This window comes from Eschrichtius robustus, chromosome 1 (assembly GCF_028021215.1).
Source record: "Eschrichtius robustus isolate mEscRob2 chromosome 1, mEscRob2.pri, whole genome shotgun sequence".
NCBI lineage: Eukaryota > Metazoa > Chordata > Mammalia > Artiodactyla > Eschrichtiidae > Eschrichtius > Eschrichtius robustus.
The window spans coordinates 64,886,975-64,907,093 of record NC_090824.1 but is presented as its reverse complement, the minus strand read 5'-3'; the positions used below and the strand labels follow the sequence as shown (position 1 = coordinate 64,907,093).

At 41.5% G+C, this 20,119-nt stretch overlaps 1 protein-coding gene across 2 annotated transcripts in view; it reads left to right on the top strand.

Moving 5' to 3' along the window:
* NPAS3 (neuronal PAS domain protein 3) overlaps nt 1-20,119 on the top strand; it is an 855,298-nt gene that overhangs the window by 752,037 nt on the left and 83,142 nt on the right. The window lies entirely within an intron of this gene.

The window sequence follows — 20,119 nt, the reverse complement described above, 5'->3', positions numbered from 1 at the left end:
CACTGTTACTCTGTTAATTTATTCAGCATTTGTTTAACACCTACTATGTGCTAAGTAAATAAAGTCCTTTAATGAGACAGTTGTGGTATCACAGAAAGAACCCTATACCAGGAGCCAGCAATCCACAAGCCACTCTTCGTTCTGTCTCTACGCATCGCTGAGCTTGCCTTAAGCATGGATTTTAACACTTTGAGCCGCTGTCCTCACCCACAAAATGAAACTGGCGTTTACTCACAGGATCGTTGAGGGTATCACAGACATAATAAATATGAAAGTGCTTTTAAAAAGAAAAAAAAACTCCAGTGTTTTAAAAAGCTTGGTAGATAGTGCAGCACAAGCTTTTAGGGGTTGTCTTGTGATTTTTCTGTTTTTTTGTAGGCGAACAATGGTCTCTTGGATTTTTACACTCTAATGCCATATCCATAGCAGCTGCTGTTGACGTCAACATCCAAGTTAGATTATCCCACACAGTTTTTGATGAAATTCATCCCTCCACCTAACTTAATCTGTGTGTAATTTAGTTTGCTGCCAGGGAAGGAAAGTATATTTGCTATAAACCCAAACTCCTGGTTGCTAGCCGGAAAATTCAGTGTGTTTTGTTTATTGCTTTTGTTTCATATATAATGTATATGACTTCATGATGATTTGTTCAGGGAAGAGAAGTTGAGGCGTTACCCTTGTATCTAGAGTCTGCTGAACATGTGCTATAAAAGGATTACTTACTCCTGAGCTAACCCAAATCAACTTGGAATACTGAGCTACTCTCCCAGGGCTATTTTCTCTGAAAATTTATGAGCTTACAGTTCATGTTTCTTTTTTAATGATACATCCAATGATAGGTCTCTTCTGGGCTTTACAAAAGCCTAGTGTTTCTTCCACTTCATGTTTATGAAGCCAGCTTCTGCTATTCTGGGTCGAAGTTCTCCAACTTTAAAACACAGGAGAATCTTGTGCAAAATGAAGATTTGCATCACCAGCCCTGTATATCCTGATGCCTGGTCACATCACTGAAACTCTCCTGAGCCACTCTGTCATCTAGATAAACCTGCTTCCCATGTCTATCAGACAGCAGTCCTGTTCACCTGCTCCGAAGACTAAATTCGCCACGCCCACCCCTCACCCGCCTCCCCCCCCCCCCCCCCCCCCCCCCCCCCCGGCAGCTTTGACTCACAGCCAGAACTTACAAACGGATTATCCAGGGGGTTGGGTGAACTTTTGTTGATTGGAGTGAACGCCAGTTAGGATGAACAGGTTTTGAATTATTTATTCTCCAAATCAGAAAAGCTTATCTTCCTTTTTTGACGTATAATTTAATTACTAGGGATGAAGAGAAGTTGAATGCAATGTGTTTATGGCATCAGTACAAATAAAAGTTCAGTCTTTAATAATATGCTGGTGAAATCAGCAACTAACCCGTTCTCCAATAACCAGATCAGACTGAACCTGAATAAGTCTCTCAAGTGGTAACAGGAAAGTACAATCGACTGATACCCAAAATGATGGTGAAGGAGTGTGTCTTAAACTGTAACGTATCCACTGATTTACAGAAGCTTCATGAACAATCGCATGAATGACACGTCCATGTGTATCAAAAAACAAAAGAATTATCTTTTTTTCCCTAGATAATATACTGATTTCTTTAATATGTGTATTTCTTAATGGTGGTGGCATTTGGATGAGAGATTGTTAAACTTGTTAAAGAATAGTGTAGTTCTTCAACCTGGCATAGGCAGGTTGATTAGGCATGCCGGTTTTATCTTCTCAGTGTGTTTCTCCTCAAATGGGTAGCTTCACAATAAATGACTATGAGAACTTTCCATTCTGAAAGAACGTTCTCTGCTTAATGCTTAAGAAGAATGTCTTCTTTCTACTTTACTTTGAGTGAACGGAGACTCATTTTGCAATTCGCACATCCCACTGCCTGCAAAATCTGTGCCAGAGCTGCCCTCAAGTAGCTGGGGTCCTGGCAGGGCACCGAGACAGTCAATGGCAAGTTACACAAGCCATCACTCAGTTACAATCAAAGGACCAGAAAGGACAACTCAGAATGCAAGGTGCCAGGATACATAACAGGAGTAACCTCCAGAATTTCCAGAAGATAAATAAATATTAAACGATTTTATTCCTTTCCAATCAGGAAATAGGAGCACAGACGGGAGCAGTCTGTGGCTTTTGCCTTGAAACTGGGCAGTTTCTACGCCCTTTAGGAGGAGGAGGTATCGTCTTGGTGATTTCATTCGCCAAAGCTTAACTTCTTCAAGAGACAGAGCTCGTTAGAGGCTGCTGCCTCTCCAGCCCTTAGAAGGTGTTCACAGGGCCCTCTGGGAATATCTTACACTGTAAAAGAATTTTATTTCCCAAAGGAGATCAATCACAACTACTGAAGCCCGCGCACCTAGAGCCCGTGCTCCGCAACAAAGGAATCCACCGCAATGAGAAGCCTGCGCACCACAAAGAAGAATAGCCCCTGCTCGCCGCAACTAGAGAAAGCCCTCACGCAGCAATGAAGACCCAACACAATCAAAAATAAATAATTAAAATAAATACATTAAAAAAAAAACTTAAGAAGTTTTAGAACTTAAGAAGAATATTTTCTCATCATTTTTTAAAATTTATTTTTATTTATTTATTTTTGGCTGTATTGGGTCTTCGTTTCTGTGCGAGGGCTTTCTCTCTAGTTGCGGCAAGCGGGGGCCACTCTTCATCGCGGTGCACGGGCCTCTCACTATCGTGGCCTCTCTTGTTGCGGAGCACAGGCTCCAGACGCGCAGGCTCAGTAGTTGTGGCTCACGGGCCCAGTTGCTCCGTGGCATGTGGGATCTTCCCAGACCAGGGCTCGAACCCGTGTCCCCTGCATTGGCAGGCAGATTCTCAACCACTGCGCCACCAGGGAAGCCCCTCTCATCATTTTAAGTGTCCACATTCATCTTGCTTTTCAGGTCATTCTGAGTGGGTGCTACCCTACCCTCAATATTAGCTTTATAATCTTAATTCCCTTCCTTAGACAGATTTCACAACGGAACCTTAAACATTCTAGTAGAAAGACCTGTTTAAAATAATCCTTTCTAGAAAAAACATTTATAAGAATATCCATTGTAACCTTTTTGCTATTGCAAAAAAATTATCTATAATTAATTTATAATGGCAACTTGGCTAAATAAATGAAATTACACCCATAGACTAAAATACTATGCTGCCATTAGAAAGAATGTGGAAGATATACATTTTCAAACATGGAACAGGTTCCAAGCTACTAAGCAAAAAAAAAAAAAAAAAAAGGCAAGGGGCAGAACAACATACATAGGCTGCTGTCATTTGTGCACCAAGAGAATAACTGCAGACACTTGTACTGGCAAATGCATAAAACACCTCTGCAGGGATATATAAGAAACTGGGGACATGTAAGAAAGTGCCTGTGGGAGAGATTCAAGGAAATTTGGGGTCAGAGTAGGGAGGAAGGTTTGTTTTCACTATACTATAACCTTTCATACTGCCTGAACCTTTTTTTGCCTTTTTTAATTGAAATATAGTTAATTTACAATGTTGTATTAGTTTCAAGGGTACAGCAAAATAATTCTGTTATATATATACATATATACATGTGTGTATATATATACAGATACATATATATATATACTTTTTCAGATTCTTTTCAGTATAGGTTATTACAAGATATTGAGTTCCCTATGCTATATAGTAGGTCCTTGTTTACCTATTTTATATGTAGTAGTACGTATATGTTAATTCCAAACTCCTAATTTATCTCCCCCCACTGCTGCTTTCCCCTTTGGTAACCATAAGCTTGTTTTCTATGTCTGTGAGTCTGTTTCTGTTTTGTAAATAAGTTCATTGGTATCATTTTTTTAGCTGAACTTTTTTTTAAACCACATGCCTGCTTTAACTTTTAATGTTTTTAATGGTTAGAAAATAAACATTTCAAAGCTGGGATAATCATAACTTATTTTTTAAATAAATATCATTAGTTAAAAATCAAGTAATCAAGTAAAAAGGAAATAACTTTTTTCAATTTTGCTTTTATACCACAGTGGATCCTTTTGTAATTTAAACAACCCTGATATTGTAAATTTGCATTTACAATATATCCATTTTCCAAAACTGAAGTGCACTCTCTAAGTTCTGGGAACTCAGGAAAAATTATTTGCACTGAGTCACCAAGCAGTTAGCTCCTCCAGTCGTGCAGACTGGAAGGGCGCCTGGAAAGTGGCTGCATTCATGGAAAAAGAAAAAGTGAATGAGGATGCAGCCCTGTGACCTCTGGCAACAAATACTGCTCAGTGTGAAATGGGCACTAATAGGACGTTAGATGCAGAAACCCTCTGCCCGAGCTAGAGTAATTAGGACAGTAATTCAGATTTGGGATTTTTCTCTGAGGTTTCACAGCTTATGAAGTCAGCAGAACAGGGTTATTAAATCATAGCCTCGTACCACGTCAAAGAGATTTTTCTAAATGTAGAAGGCAGGGAAAATGCAAGCAACCAGCTGAGCAGTCCTGTGGGTGAGGCGATGAACCCATCCCCGGCACAGCTAATGACCTGTTTTAGGGGCCCAGCTCATATATTCCGAATAACAGGGGGGAAAGAATTCCAAATAGCTTAACATCATTAAACCCAAAATGCTATTGGATCCTTCCTCTGTAGCATCATAAAATACCTTATCCAAGTGGAGAAGGGATATGTTTGCTGTAAATCATAGAAAGTTTATTCCACCCCAGATGCAAACTTCGCACTAACTTGTTCACTCTGGGGAAGGTTCATGGGTTTGCTTTGTTTGGGGGTTTGGCTTGGGTTTTTTTTTTTTTAAGCAATAATAGTCTTTGTAGGATGGCTGCCATGTCAGCATTTATCTTGAAACTCGTGGATATGAGTTCTGACTGGAGTCACCTTTCTGACAAGTGTTATTGCGACTGTGTTTTATATCCCTGTTCAGAATGGTTTCTAATGATAATGCCCTGTCTACCTCGCTGCTTCACACTAAATTATAGATGCCGTGATGACAGGGCAAACTGCATCCGAGTGCAGAGCTCAACTCCCTCTCTGTGATGTCAGTGCCTCCACCTTTCTGTGCCTGGAATTAAAAACGGGAAGCCAAGATATGCAAAACATTTGTGCTTAAAAATAATGTTCTGTCAGTTATTAAACAAGTGATATTTCATTTAATCAGCTCAAGGGATTATTTTAAATGAAAAGGCAGAGAGGATGATTTTATTAACACATTCCTGCCCTAGAGTCCTACTGTAATAATTCTTTACCTGCCTAAATTAAAAAGTTATCATTCAGTCTGTCTACAGGAAGTTCTGGGTGATTGGATTTTATTAGTTCTTTGATTTTCAGTTGCTCACAAATGGAGGTAAAGGCCGAAAAGCTTGTCCTATAGCAGTGAGAATGTTTTAGCTACTTAATAAATCACCCCTTCTCCAGACGGTGATTGTTCCAGGACTTATAAAGCAAGTGTGTTTCTGAATACAGTATTTTATCGAAATGGGTTCCGTCTGACCAATACACTTAGATATTTGAACCTCCCTGCAGTTCATTCCACCGCTATTTAAACTGTCATGGGAGACTTAGCTACTATCCAAAATATATTTCTAAATGTTATTTAATTGTCAATTACATAGAAAGCTTTATGCTAGGCTCTGGAGGAAGAGGAAACAAAGAGATTAATACAATCGCATTTCCGGCCTTAATGGAGCATATAGACTAGTGGGGGGCACCCATCTAAACAAAGAATACAAGTGAGTCAGTGAAACAAAGCATGGAAGGAGAGATTAGAAGAAGCTGACTCGAAGTTTCAAATACCTACCCCATCCCAGTGCAACAAGCAGAATCTTTGTAACGCCTTTCGTGAATATGGTGTTTTACAGCTTACCAAGTATGTTCAAATACAGATCATGTTTGCTCTTTGAGCTCCAAAACAATCCTGTGAGGTTAGCAGTATATTATTTCCCTTTTACAAGTGAAAAAACTGCAAACAGAGAAATAAATAATTCTTATGATCCCAGATCTCATGATTTAAACCTGACTTCAAAGTCTCTCCTTAATATTTGTAGTGAGGTGGATGGACCTAGAGTCTGTCATAGAGTGAAGTGAGTCAGAAAGAGAAAAACAGATACCTCATGCTAACACATATATATGGAATCTAAAAAAAAAACAACAACAAAATGGTTCTGAAGAACCTAGGGGCAGGACAGGAATAAAGATGCAGACGTAGAGAATGGACTTGAGGACACAGTGGGGGAAGGGTAAGCTGGGACGAAGTGAGAGAGTGGCATGGACATATACACACTACCAAATGTAAAATAGATAGCTAGTTGGAAGCAGCCGCAGAGCACAGGGAGATCAGCTCGGTGCTTTGTGTCCACACAGAGGGGTGGGATAGGGAGGGTGGGAGGGAGACGCAAGAGGGAGGAGTTATGGGGATATATGTATATGTATAGCTGATTCATTTTGTTATACAGCAGAAACTAACACACCATTGTAAAGCAATTATACTCCAAAAAAGATGTTTAAAAAAAAAAAAAAAAGCAGCAATGGTAAATGAGGGACCCAATTACCAAAACAGAAAAAAAAAAGTCTCTCCTTACTATTACAGCCAATATTGCTAACCTGGGGGTCTGTTTGGTCACCTGACATCAAGAGGAACACTGTGTACAAAACTGTGTATATGGACCTAAGCACAGTGTTCTTGTAAAAAGAGTTTGCTCAAATTCTCAAAGTGGGCCATGATTCCAAAAGAGAGTAAGAATTACTGTTTCAGTAGAATCCTTCATCAGTTTTTCTATCTGGCTTTTCATGAATGTCACTAGATTGGTTTGATTTGTCTTGAAGAACAGGGGATATGCCATGAGATCCAGTTTGCATGGTATTTAGACACAGCTCCACTGCCAGCTGCCTTTTGTCTCTTTGATTTCTACTTAGAGGGTATGCAGCAGCTCCTTCAACGCCTGTTCATTCACTTATTTATTCATTCACGTAAGCATCTGTTGAGCACTTACGGTGCCCCTCCTGAGTCAGTCTCTACCCAGGAGGTACAAGGTATCATTAGGCCATTAATTTGTTTTTTCAACCCAAATTCTGCGTGCAAAGATCTCTCCCAGATGCTTTGAAGGACATGAAGATGAATAAGCAATGGGACCTTCCCTCAAGGATCTTAAAATCGAGTAAGAGAAGGAAATTGGAAACAACTGTGTAGAATCAAGACTAAATTAAGTCATTGTAGTAGGAAGAACGTAGATTATCAAAGGTTCAGCCTTCTAGAGGGGATGCAGATGCAAAAATAAATACAGGAGAACTTTCTGGAAGAGTGCTTAAAAGGAGTATTTTCAATTCCTTTCAGAAGTAGCTCTCTAGAGGATGTCCTCTAGTCCATGTTAATTGTCATACTCCTTCAAATTCTTTTCAAACATGCAAATGGTATTAGCCATCTAGTGACTGCTCCCCACCCAATATCGATATTTATCCTTATCCCTTGGGCGGAATTATCTTGGCTACATAAAGAAGGAGGGACTTCAGCCAAAACTACATTTGGTGGGAGAGTGGCTTTCTGTTGCATTGGAACATACTCCTATCATTTTCTCTTATTTTCAGTCCTTTTGATGGATCTCTCCAGTTGGAAAGAACTCAAAACCAATTTCAGTGCAGATGCAAATAATCCTAACAAATTATTCTATAAATACACCACAAATAGCAATACTTTGTGAGGTTAATTGCTCTTACTTATCAAATAAGGAAACTGAAAAACAGAAGCTGTGTCTATGTGAAGAAAGTGGTTTGACTCTGAATCCAGAGATCTGTTGGGTACTGGTCAACACGACTGTGCTGCATCCAACCTAGAAGAATCCTAACTTTCACTGGGTTGGCTCAAGCTACCCAGGGATTCATATCTTTTTAAAAGCAATCTGTCACTTACCACCTCCTGTTCTAGATGTGTGAGTAGGAGGTAAGGCAGGGCGTGTGGTGGGGCAGAATATAGAGACTTCATCCTAACTCTCATTAGCAGAGGAGAAATGAGAGTAGCCCCAGCTCTCTGAAGGGCCAACTAGTTGTGCTACAACTCTTGCAAATCAGGACTGAGGAAACCACGGATGGGAAGTCCATGTAACTTGTCTTCTTTCACTGAAAATAGGCCAAAGGTTGACAATTCTGTGTACGCAGTATCGACCCCAATATTTCCACTGATACTAGATTAAGTCACATTATATGGCCTCATATATATCGAACTTTCTGACTAAATTAAGACATCCAGTTTAATACAGTAGATAATGAAATATAATCATCATCCCGAGTCAGCTTATTTTCTTTAGAAATTGCATTAGAGAGAGGAGGGTTCGGGATTGGGATAGAAGAATTCCTGTGCTATTTAATATAGAGCTTGTAAACATTATGGTCAAAGGAGGCGTGGTTTTAAATGAAGAGTATTATGATGTTAAAAATTCTCCTAACCTTAGTTCTTCTAGGATCAGGGGACTGACTTTCCAGGTTGAGCAGTTATAATGGTTAAACATCCACTACTATCATGTATGGGAGGCAGTAGAATACCATAATAAACTTAACAACAGTAATAATAGCAGCAAATAGCCAGTGAGAACTTCCTACAGGCCAAGCAATGTACATATGTTCTCTCATTTAATTCTCACCAAACCCTCTGAGGTTGGAACAGTTATGAACCCCATTTTACAAAAGAGTGAAAAAACTCAGAAAGGTTAAGTAACTCATCCCAAGGTTACATACCAGTAAGCAGTAGGGCTCAGATTTGAACCTGGTGGCTTTGACCACACAGCCCAAGTTCACTTCTACCACCCTGTATCAAGGGCAGGGCTCTAAAGTCAGACACACCTGACTGTAAGTCTTGTCTTGGAGCTGGATAACTTCGGACAAGTTATCTTACTTTCTCTTTTTTTAATTGAAGTATAGTTAATTTACAATGCTATGGTACTTTCAGGTGTACAGAAAAGTGATTCAGTTATACACACACACACACACACACACACACACACATATATATATATATATTCTTTTTCAGATTCTTTCCCCTATAGGTTATTACAAAATATTGAGTATAGTTCCCTGTGCTATACAATGGGTCCTTTTTGGTTATCTATTTTATATATAGTAGTGTGTATATGTTAATCCCAAACTCCTGTTTTGCTTTCTTAGCCTCAATATCTTTATCTGTAAAATTGATAAAATAATGCCACCTCAAAGGATCATGTGAGGATGAAAGAAAACCCTGTAGAAAAGCACAAAGTAAACCCACATATTATAGCCCATTACCTTACATAAATGTTCAACAAAATCTAGGGGATTTTTAGGGGGAAAAAAAAGACTGGAGACTTGGGATAACAACTTGAAGTGACAGTTTAGATGGCTAATATGTTTTGAAAGTAAGTGTGTATACATATAAATTGTAATGTATATATGTATAATTTTGTCTCTGCAGATTACTTCACTTAACTTTGAGCTGTTCTCATTGCAACTATTAAGAGTTTTAGTTAAAAATTAATTAAAAAGTTAACATGGGATTAACTGAGCCGATCACTCTTAGAACCTGGAAATTGGAGGTACAACTCTGGTTGTGGTTAAGACATGACTTTTCCACTATAATGGATTGTGTTTTTAAAAAAAAAATCTCAAATATAAAAATAAAAAGTAGTTCATGCATAAAGCATGATGCCCTGAAGCATATTAGATCTGTTTATCTCTTTGTTTAAAATGAATGCTACTTGGTATAGTTTACATAGCATGGCAGGGATCAGCTTGATAAAGTGTGTATATCACCTGGGGAACACGCCGGCTCATTTCCTCAACACCTTTCTACATGACTAGCTTGCCAGCAAGTATAATAGCAAACAAAGTTTTAATAGGTCAAGAGCAGAATAACGGCTCACATTAACAGGAGGGAGAGGGGGCTTGACGTGCACCAAGGCTAATAACTGACACTTGGCAGCACGCATTTTTGAATGCTGCTTAATGGGGAGTTTAGAAGGAAAGGCTTTTATAAAAGCCTGAGATTACTCACAAGCTTTGGGGAGAAGGAAGAGGGGAAGTGGAATAGCATCAGTATGCACGCACACTTGGAAATGTGGGCGCACTTTAAGGCAGGTGGCTCATAAGCCGTTTCTCCATCGCTGTCGGCTTTAGCAGCTCACAATTAACTCCATGATGAAGCTTAAGAATTGACTGCATCGCTTCCAATTTCTTTGAAGCTGTCCGAAGTAAGAGAGGCCCTCATTTTTATTTGCTTGTTGTCTAAGTGACGCTGCTACTTAGAGACTGTTTTTGTCATATCACATCAGTTTTGCTGAAAGCTGCAGCAAGACAGGTAAACACATGGATCCATTTTGGAACCTTTTTTTTTTTTTTTTTTTTTTTCCACCTACCAGGAGGGGGTAAGAAGGTGGAACATCTTTTTTTTCTTTCTCTCTTTCTTTGCAGCTTTGTCTTCCTTGGGCAGTGTGACAATTGATGAAGTTAATAGCATCTATAGAGTTCATACATCCCTTTTCTCCCGCAGAAGCATTCACAAAAACAAGTTTCACTAAAGTTTTGGAAGTGCTCGGATGAATAGCTATGTTGCTAACCCTAATTTTGGCAGCCTGTAAATGGCAGAGTATGCTCAATATTGTATTTATCCTTTCCACATTACCAAAAGGGAGGCAAAATCTGCCCCTGTATTTAAACAGAAGAATGGACAGACTTCCTTTTGTTGCAAAATCCGTGTCTTTTGTGAGCATACTATAATTGAAGGCCCCTTAATAATACGGGATGTGGAGAAGCTGTGTAGAAAAAGAATTGGGAGTTCATGTGGAATGTTCCTTAGGTCCTACCCACTGTAGCAAATAGGAAACTTTGCCAATATGTATCCAGGCTCCAGAGGGATACAGATCAGTAACTGAATCATAGGTAAATAGATAGATTAGATATGGCAATGGCGGGAAACACATGCTGAAAAACAAATCCACAAGAACAATTTTACAGAGCCTGCCTTCTATTTTCATAAGGAAACTAAGCCAAATAATCTGACACGGGAGGAAATCAAATCATCTGTCAAGTTCCTCTACCTTTCATTTATCACACAGTTTAATACCGTAATGAAAAATAGCAAATGAAAAATGAAGTGAATGACCAATGAAAAATGCATTCTCTGAGGATACACTAATGTGTTATTAGCCTAAATCCCCCACCCCTATACACACATCACTGCTAGGGGAGACCCTGTGGTCACACCACCTTTTTCATTCAAGTATGACAAATCCAGGGATGACATTAGCATTGTGATTGGGAGAGGTCTCAATACAGAAAAGCTTCCCTCCGTCCTTTAGTCCTTTCAGGCTCCTACAATTTTTTATCCCTTCTTTACATCAAAATCTGAGCTAGGACGGGGTGTCTGGATGTGAGCAGAGGCCCAGTAATTCCAGACTCAGTAAAGAAACTTAGTGAAGGGAAGACAGGATGTCACCATCATTTATGGACTGTTCACTACATGCCAAAAATTGACCTTCGTAATCACCATGCAAGGTAGTGTGAACCCCATTTTCACAAAGGAGGAAACTGAAAATTGGACTAATTCATTTGTCCAACTCCTAAAAGTTGTAGAGGGAGAATTTGGACCCAGGCCTAGTTGATAACAAACCCTGTGTCCTCCCCACTGATCGTGCCACTTCCCGTAGTCCAAGAAGATGGAAATGTCTCACCAAGAGGATGTTAGGGCACCTGCGTGGGAGTACAGAGAATGGAAAGGAACTTGGTCGATGGCTTTAAATATAAAATCCAAACAATAACGGCTAATATTTACTGAGCACTTACAACATGCCAGGCATTTTTCAAAGTACTACGTTAACTTGTTTGATCGTCACAGTAACCCTAGGAGTGGGTACTATTCTTAATATCTTTTCCAGCTGATGGACCTAAGGCTCAGCTAAGTCAAGGAAGTCACCCAAGTTTATACAGCTAGACAGCAGTAAAGATAGGAATCTAACCTAAGCAGCTGGCTCCAGAGCCTTCTCCCCAACCGCTACCTCTGCCCCATCAGCCTTTAGACCAGGAGGGAAGTGAGAACTTGCCTGGGACAAAAAGGATATATGGCAGCCTGATGGTTCATTAGAAGAAAAGGTTATCATTAAGAAAACAGTTTTAGGAACAGCAATGAAATAGCTCCATTGAAATAATACCACCCATTAAAATAAAATACCATTTATCTTCAATCCTCCTATCCAAACAGTACAAGCTTGGGGAAGAGATAACATTTATTTTACACACTTGGTACAGCCGAGCAGATTGTGGGTACTCAAATCAGTCTCTTGCTCCTAAGCCCAGATGATTTATAAGGCAGAATATATTTCTTTCTAAGGAGCAGAGAAGTTGATTCTGATTTAGACAGTATGTGCTGTTGAGCTGCAAACCAAAATTGACCTCAGCATAATTAGGTTGGATGCGGTGGAGTGAGAACTTGAACGCAAATCGTTCTATTTTGACAAGCAGGATTCAAGAGCAGCTGCTTTCTTTCTTTCTTTTTCCAAAAGGAGGAGGATGATTATTTAATATTTGTTGAGTGCCAACAGTGTCCTCAGTGCTGCGCAAGGCCTAGGAACTGGATGTTGGAAACTGCCTGAAGGGAAACGTTAGCAAATTAAAATCCGTAGACTCAGCATGAAGGCGGCTGAGGAATACCTGATTAGAGGAAGACTCTGCGCCCGTCCCAGAACAACAACAAAAAAGGAAGTGATAAGGCGAGAAAGAAAAATCTGTATTGTTCAAATGGCAGGGATGCAGTCGGGTGGAAAAGTCGGCTTTAGAAGAGAGAGCTCCCACCCAAGTGAAGCTGATAGAAAGGAACAGAAACTTCAGCAGGCAACATGGAGGGCAGAAGGAAGAATAAATTCAAAGAACAAAGACATCAAGGCAAATTATCAGCCTTTCTACGACTCCTTCAAGGGAAGGGGCCCTGGAGGAAAGGCAGCTGCAGGTCGGGGTGTTCGGAGCGGCTTGGGGATCACAGAGTGCAGCTAAACGATAGCTCTGCCTGTGTGCGTGGTACAGAGCATGATGGGGACATCTCTGGCCCGGGGGTGGTGAGGGAAAGTGCACTTTGGGTGGTGAAGGTGGAGCTGTGTCCCAGAGATAGGGACATCAAAGAAAGCTAGGATGGAAATTCCATTTCATTACCTCCCCAGGGGCTGATGGCCTCACTTGGCAAGTCCTAGAGCAGCCAAAAAAGAAGCTGGTCCCAAGCACCAACACATCACCAATCATCCCTGTGGCGGCAGCACCTACGGCTCCGAGCAGGCAGGTCTCCCAGCAGATGCCTAGCTCAGGGCTCACCTCTCAGCGAGCGCGGTGGCATTCTGGAAAGAAACACTGCAATAGTGGAATCAGAGCAAATTGGAGAAGACTTAGAAGCTATGGAGTCCTTTGAAGGAGTCCCCAAAACCATGGATGAAAGAGAACTGGTGGATGCAACGCATTCCGACTTTCAAAGGACTTTAAGAAAGAGAGGAAGAAAAAATAATAATAATCCTTGCAAGAGGCTATTAAGCAAAATTGGTAACCATGGGGCAAGTGTTAAAATTCTGTTACATCTTAAAAACTAGTTAAGAGATGGAAAGCAATGAGTGGGAATGAAAGGCCATTTCTTTCTGTAGAAAGAGGTTAATTGTGGGGAGCCCAGGGGAGAATGCTGATACCAGCTTTCTTCAGGCTTAATAACAACCTGGAAGAGGAAGATGAAAGCAAGATGACAAAACTCGTTGATGAAAAAGAATTATTTAAGGGCAATTTGAGTCATGGAAGAATCTGAGAGATTCTAGAAAACACAGACACAGAAGAGGAGAAAAAAAAAAAAAAACAGGTAAATTTAAAATATCCCAGCAAGTAAATATTCAGCTAAAGCAGGTAGAGGGCAACCCACCTCAGAAAGGAGAATGAGAAACCAAGATCACCTGAACACGTCTCTCCAGGGCTAAGCAGCCTGGGTGTGGTTGTCCGGAGTACGGTTCTTTCGTGGGATTAACTGAGACTAGGCATTGGTCACTGTGGAGACTAGTTTATCATCTGCCGCTGCTAAACCTGAGCTCCCCAGTTTTTCATCTTCTCTACTTGTAAAATAAGGACAATAAAATTAGCCTCGTCTGTAGGAATACTGAGGGATCAGATCTGGATTTGATTGAAAACTCCACGTGAGACAGTGTTACCCCATATATTTACCGATTGAATTAGTAGACAGGTCTCCAAAATACCCAAGTGACTTTTGTGTTCCATTCTACCGCCTGCCTTTGGCATATGACTGAAGCTCTTTTCTGCTCACAAAATGCTTTATTTCTACAGATGGCACCAAAGCATACCCTGTGTGTGTGAGTCAGGCACTGTCCCCTGGAGAAAGGTTCATGAATAGGAAGTTAATCGGCTTCTTATAAGATAAATTCTAGCTATTTCAAATTTAAAGGAAATACTGTCCCACCCCAAAGCCCAATGAATAATATCTCGGGAAGCCAGGAAGTGAATTTGTACTCTGCTACTTTCCGCCCCACTCTCCCAATCCCAGCCATCTGGAGAACAGAGCCCAACTTCTGAAAAAATGACTCAAGAGTTTAGGTTGACTTTGCAGCTGAATTGGGTGGTATCAGAGAGTAGCAGCAGAAGTAAAGGTAAGAGGGGCTGATACTGTAACATCTGCAAAGTACTTTACAGTTTAAAAAGTGCTTTCGCATCCATTGGTTTGTTTAATTCTCACAAGGACCTTGTTGTGGGAGTCCCACATCTCCCCCCCCATTTTATAGATGAGAAAACCAAAACCGAGGTACAGAAAGGTTCACGATAGCTAATGCACAAAAAGAGCTGGAACTCCAGCTTGGCCGTTCTCATGACACAAACCCATTCTCTTTCCACTTCATCAAATAAAAAAAGGAGGAGAATGAGCCTGCCCTTCTTGGGGACTTAAATACCTTGTAGGCATGGGGATGGTTGATGTTTATCATCACTGGGATTTTTGTGGACCCCTGTCCTCCTCTCCCACCCCCCCTCCAAGGCATATGCACACGTGCACACACACACACACACACACACACACACACACACACACACACACACACCAGCCCAGAGAGCACTTAAGGTAAATGCAAGCGGCCACTTGGACATTCACACGTGTTAGCACGAGCAAACCACTGGAGAGACGTGTTTACTCATTCAACGTTTCCTTTAGAAGGTCTGTGGAGATTGGGATTTCTGTTTGCACTCATCTTATGTTAGTGATTTTCATATTACATTAGCAAATTTAATCTCTGCTAATGGGATAGGAAGTTACAAACACAATGAGACTTGATTTAACAACTTTCAGACTTTGACGGCAACAGCAAAATTTGCTAGCAGAATACCAATTCCAACCTCTAATTGAAAGATGAATCAGGATACAGGAACCTCAGTAGTTCTCATGTTTCAGATCTAGATCTCATTTACGTTATTCTGAGTTAATAGAGTTTAATTTGTGAATTACATAGCTTCTCAATCACTAGACTGGTGGAGCCTCAGGAAAGCACGGGTGTTGAAACCATCAAAATAATCATCAAATCTCACATATCAAGCCAAGGCAGCATATTTCTCCAACAAGCCCTTCACCTGGGGGCCAGACAACTGGAAAGTAAATGGTTTAACCTCCCTGGGAGCACCTTGCTCCTGCCCACTCTCTGTCATAAATGGGAGAAACACTCAAACAAGGAATCCCCAAAGAAAGGAAAAAGAAGCCCCAAGTGTGGGGACTGGCCTCAGAGCATTGTACTATTGGCTTAGGGTCCCCAGGAAATTCTGAGGAGCTAAGTCTCGTACTAAATCTTATTCATCTCTAGGCTTCCATAACGCAAGTGATAGAAGCCAACTGGAAATGCTTTGGGGTCCCAGCAAATAAGCCATAAAAAGAAATTGAACCTATTTTATAAACAAAACCTCTTTTGCTATATATGCACATTATAAATATGAATTTAGATCATCAGGTGGCCGGAGAGTCCAAGATCCAGAAATGTACTCCAAGTGCCAAGGTCCTCAGGTCATAACACGACCTCATCCCACGGAACTTTTGGAACGTCTGCTTAAAAGTTCTGCTGGGAGCAAGCACATGTTTCCAACTCACTCACCTTCAGGACTGAAACCCCTCTCAATTATTATTATTTTTCTTTTTACCAGGCAGAGATTTCTTGCTGTAACTTATACATGCATGCACTGGATAATGAAACTTCCCTGATTACCTTATAACTGCACATTAAAAATTTACTAAGATAAAATTAATATTATTTTAATAATATACAGACTGTCAGGTGACAGGGAGAAAATTTGGAATTCCATGTGCAATATGCCTCTTTCGCAGCCCTCTCAGAACAATAGCTGAACCGGCAGAGGAGCGTTGTCTGTTAAAATTTCTGAGACGTGCCTCCCAGGGGAAATGGCTGAAGCTGGGCCTTTTTAAAATGTGACCGGACAATGCTTTTGAGACTATAATGTAGAGAACGTCCCTGCGTGACGGGGGACTGGGGCAAATCAACGTATACAGAACGTTGTTTCCTGTACACTCTTCTGTGAGATTCAGCCAGAGAAGAGTACTTCAAAGAATCTTTTGATGGAGAAAAAATGTTTTCATTTGCCCGTTTTATGATACTGCTGCGGGATACTTACAGTTGATTTACTATAATGACGGGACCCGGCTACTGTCCCAAAGGAAAAGAAATCCTACTTTTCTCCTGCCACATTTATTATTCCCAGCTAGAGGTGAGGACAGGCAAGTGACGGGTTAAAGGGGAAGATGACCGGAACACAGCAAATAGAGATTAGACTCTCACCACGGTCACTTGCACAAGGCCTGTGACCCAGGGCAGAAACGTTCCCATGGTCAGGTGCCTGCTCGCACTGAACGCCAATGAAGAGAGCAGACCTCCCAGCTCTGCACGGCTGCCGAGGATCTGAGGGGCCAGGGATAAGTAACAGGCTGGCTTCCACCCTGTTGGGCAAAGACTCAGCCAAAAGAAGTGCCAGGACACTGTGCTGACCCACTTCGACCCTTCTTCTCTGTTTGTTCCCAGGCAGAAGAGATACAAAAGCATCACTATGGCATGGTGAAAAGTGGGAGAAGCATTCTGGAAATTGACATGCAAATAAGCACGCCAAGTACTCCACTTTGTTCTAAAAATTCCCATCACTGAGACCTGTAAAAACACCAATCAGAAGAGGGGCAGTGATGGGAAGGGCCTCATGGTTCTGCAGCCAGAGTCTTCCCCTTTGAGGGACTGTTTCTGTACCATGTGCCAGTCTGAGCTGGTGCAGGTGAAACTAAACATGCACCCACAAACGACCGAGAAGCCAACAGGTTTAGATGTAACAGATCAGTATGCTATAACAGCACACATCCGTTCAAGTGGCATCTTTTGTGACTGATCCTAGCTGCCCACAAGAGCCATAAGATGCAAACATGCTTCACAGCCTGGGTTCCTGAGAGAAGCCAAATATTTCAAATGGGCCAAAGGCAACTGTCTCCGCAAAGCCAGCTCCCGCACGCCGAGCAGATGCACAGCTTCGTGCGAAAGGACACTCAAGTTCTAGACAAGGGTCTTAAGACAAAATCCCTGCCTTAATCACTTAATCACTGTTCTTTAAATCACCACTGCCTCTGATGACCTAGATGTCAGGGTCCCACCACTAGATCCCAGGGCATCTCCATACAGTGCTAAATGTAGTCAGATATCACCTATGAAGGTGGAGCTGCAGGATGTCTCTAGTTTAAGTGATGATGAACACCAGACCCTGAGAAAGCTGGTCCATTCTTACAGGGGGTGGTGCAGGCCACGTGCAGGAGGAGACACAAGGTGGGTGGAGGTTGAAGTGAAAGCTCTGGAAGCTGGGCTCTTTTTTTTTTTAAATTTATTTATTTATTTTATTTATTTTATTTATTTATTTATTTATTTTATTTTATTTTATTTATTTACTTGCTGCGTGCGTGCTTTCTCTAGTTGCGGCGAGCGGGGGCTACTCTTCGTTGCAGTGCGTGGGCTTCTCATTGCGGTGGTTTCTCTTGTTGTGGAGCACAGGCTCTAGGCACACGGGCGTCCGTAGTTGTGGCTCACGGGCTCTAGAGCGCAGGCTCAGTAGTTGTGGCGCACGGCCTTCATTGCTTCGCGACATATGGGAACTTCCCGGACCAGGGCTTGAACCTTTGTCCCCTGCAATTGGCAGGCGGATTCTTAACAACTGCACCACCAGGGAAGCCCCGAAGCTGGGCTCTTTATTAGGAAGTTAGTGGACTCATTTTTTTAAAAACCTGGTTCTATTTATATCATGTGTCGCACACATCTCACCCACAGGAGGCTGACTCTACATCATGCGGGGTCCCTCACCATCATCGTCTTCTTCCCCTTCCAATTATCCCAGAGCCAAACCTTCTTGAAAATTATCGACCCTCCTTCTCCCTCACTGGAGACATTCTTTGTCAGGAAAATCGAGTCACACGCTCAAAGCTCCCAAGTTCTGTTGCTGGATTTAGCATCTACTATCTGCCCAGGAGGATTATTTCAATTCAGTATCAATTTCATTCACTTAAAAGGAAGTTGTCATCTCATGTAATAAGAAGCTCAAAGGAAGGTCAACCCTAAGATTCATTCCTTCAGTGGCCCAACAAGATCATCATGAGAAACTAGGTTCTCTCCATCTTTCTGCTCTTGCTGCCTCAGCATATGAGTCTCGTCCTCAGCCTTGCTTCTCACTTACGTTTGCAGCAACAGCAATGTCCAGATGCAGAGGAGTCTTTGCAATTTTTTGATCTCTGTTAAAACTTCTCCCAAAAGCCAAATTCAGCAGACGTCCCCTAACTTCTCATGGTTGAAGTGCATCGCTATCAATGCAGTCATCCTCGGAGGCATTCTTGACACTTCTCTTTCTCTACCATCCCATGTTCAATCTGTCGGCACGTCTGGCCAGTTGTTCCTTCAATAGGTCCTGAATCTGACCAGATCTCACCACCTTCCCCCCGACCACCTCACCTGGGACAGTGACCGCAGCCTCCCTAGTGGCGCTCCTGCCTCCCATCCTTCCCCTGCAGTCTCAGCACAAGAGCGTGATCATGCTTCAGCTCTACTACAAACTGCCATGGGGCTTTTGTCATCATCTTCAGAGTAAAATCCCAAGTTCTTCAAGGCTGTATCCCTAATGTGTTCTTCAAGGCTGTATCCCTAATCACACCACCCATCTCATCATCTCTCTGCCTTCACCCTTATCACTCTCCTTCCCAAACTCTGCTTTAGTAGCATGGGCCTCCTTGCTATGCCTTAAACACACGATGCATGTCCCACCTCTGGAATTTTGTACAGGCTGTTTCTTCTTCCTAGAACCCTATTCCGCCAGATATCCAAATGCTCACTGCCTCACTTCATTCAAGTCTGTAGTCAGATACCACCTTCACAGTGAGAGCTTTCCTGGCCACACTATTTAAAATTACAACTCTGTCTCCCTACATCCCCTGTGGTCCTCCCCTGTCTTATTTTTCTCCATCACATTTCCTACCATATAGCATACTACATAGTTTACTTATTCATCTTGTCTTTTTTTTTTTTTTTTTTAAACCTCCTAAGGGAATGTAAGCTCTATTGAGGAGGGTTTTTTTTTCTTTTTTTTTTTTTTTTCCCCTCTGCAATAACTTCAGAACCTAGAATAGTGACAGGAACTAGTAGAAACTTATTAAATACTTGTTGAATGAATAAGTTCTGAAACCAGTTGTAGGCAACTAGACCCACAGTGGCTTTAGCCAACCATGATTCTTGCCTGGGACTGAGCTTACTTCCCCTGAATAATGTAGCTGGGCGGAGGGAGGTGGGTTTGTGGGAGAGATAAATGCCAGCGGGTGGGGAGGGGCTGCAGGAATAGGGTTTTTTTTAAGGAAAAAAGGACAGGGAGAGTTTGGGGTAAGCAATCAACAGTGCCAGCTACACATTCCTTGATTTACTTCCCTTTTTAAAAACGAGAGAGATAATTATCAAACTTAATCCTGAGTCAGGAAAATTACCTTGTCATTGATTCTATATTTCCCCCACATTTTATCATCTCTAACTTTGGGGCGCATCTTGCAATTAATGTTA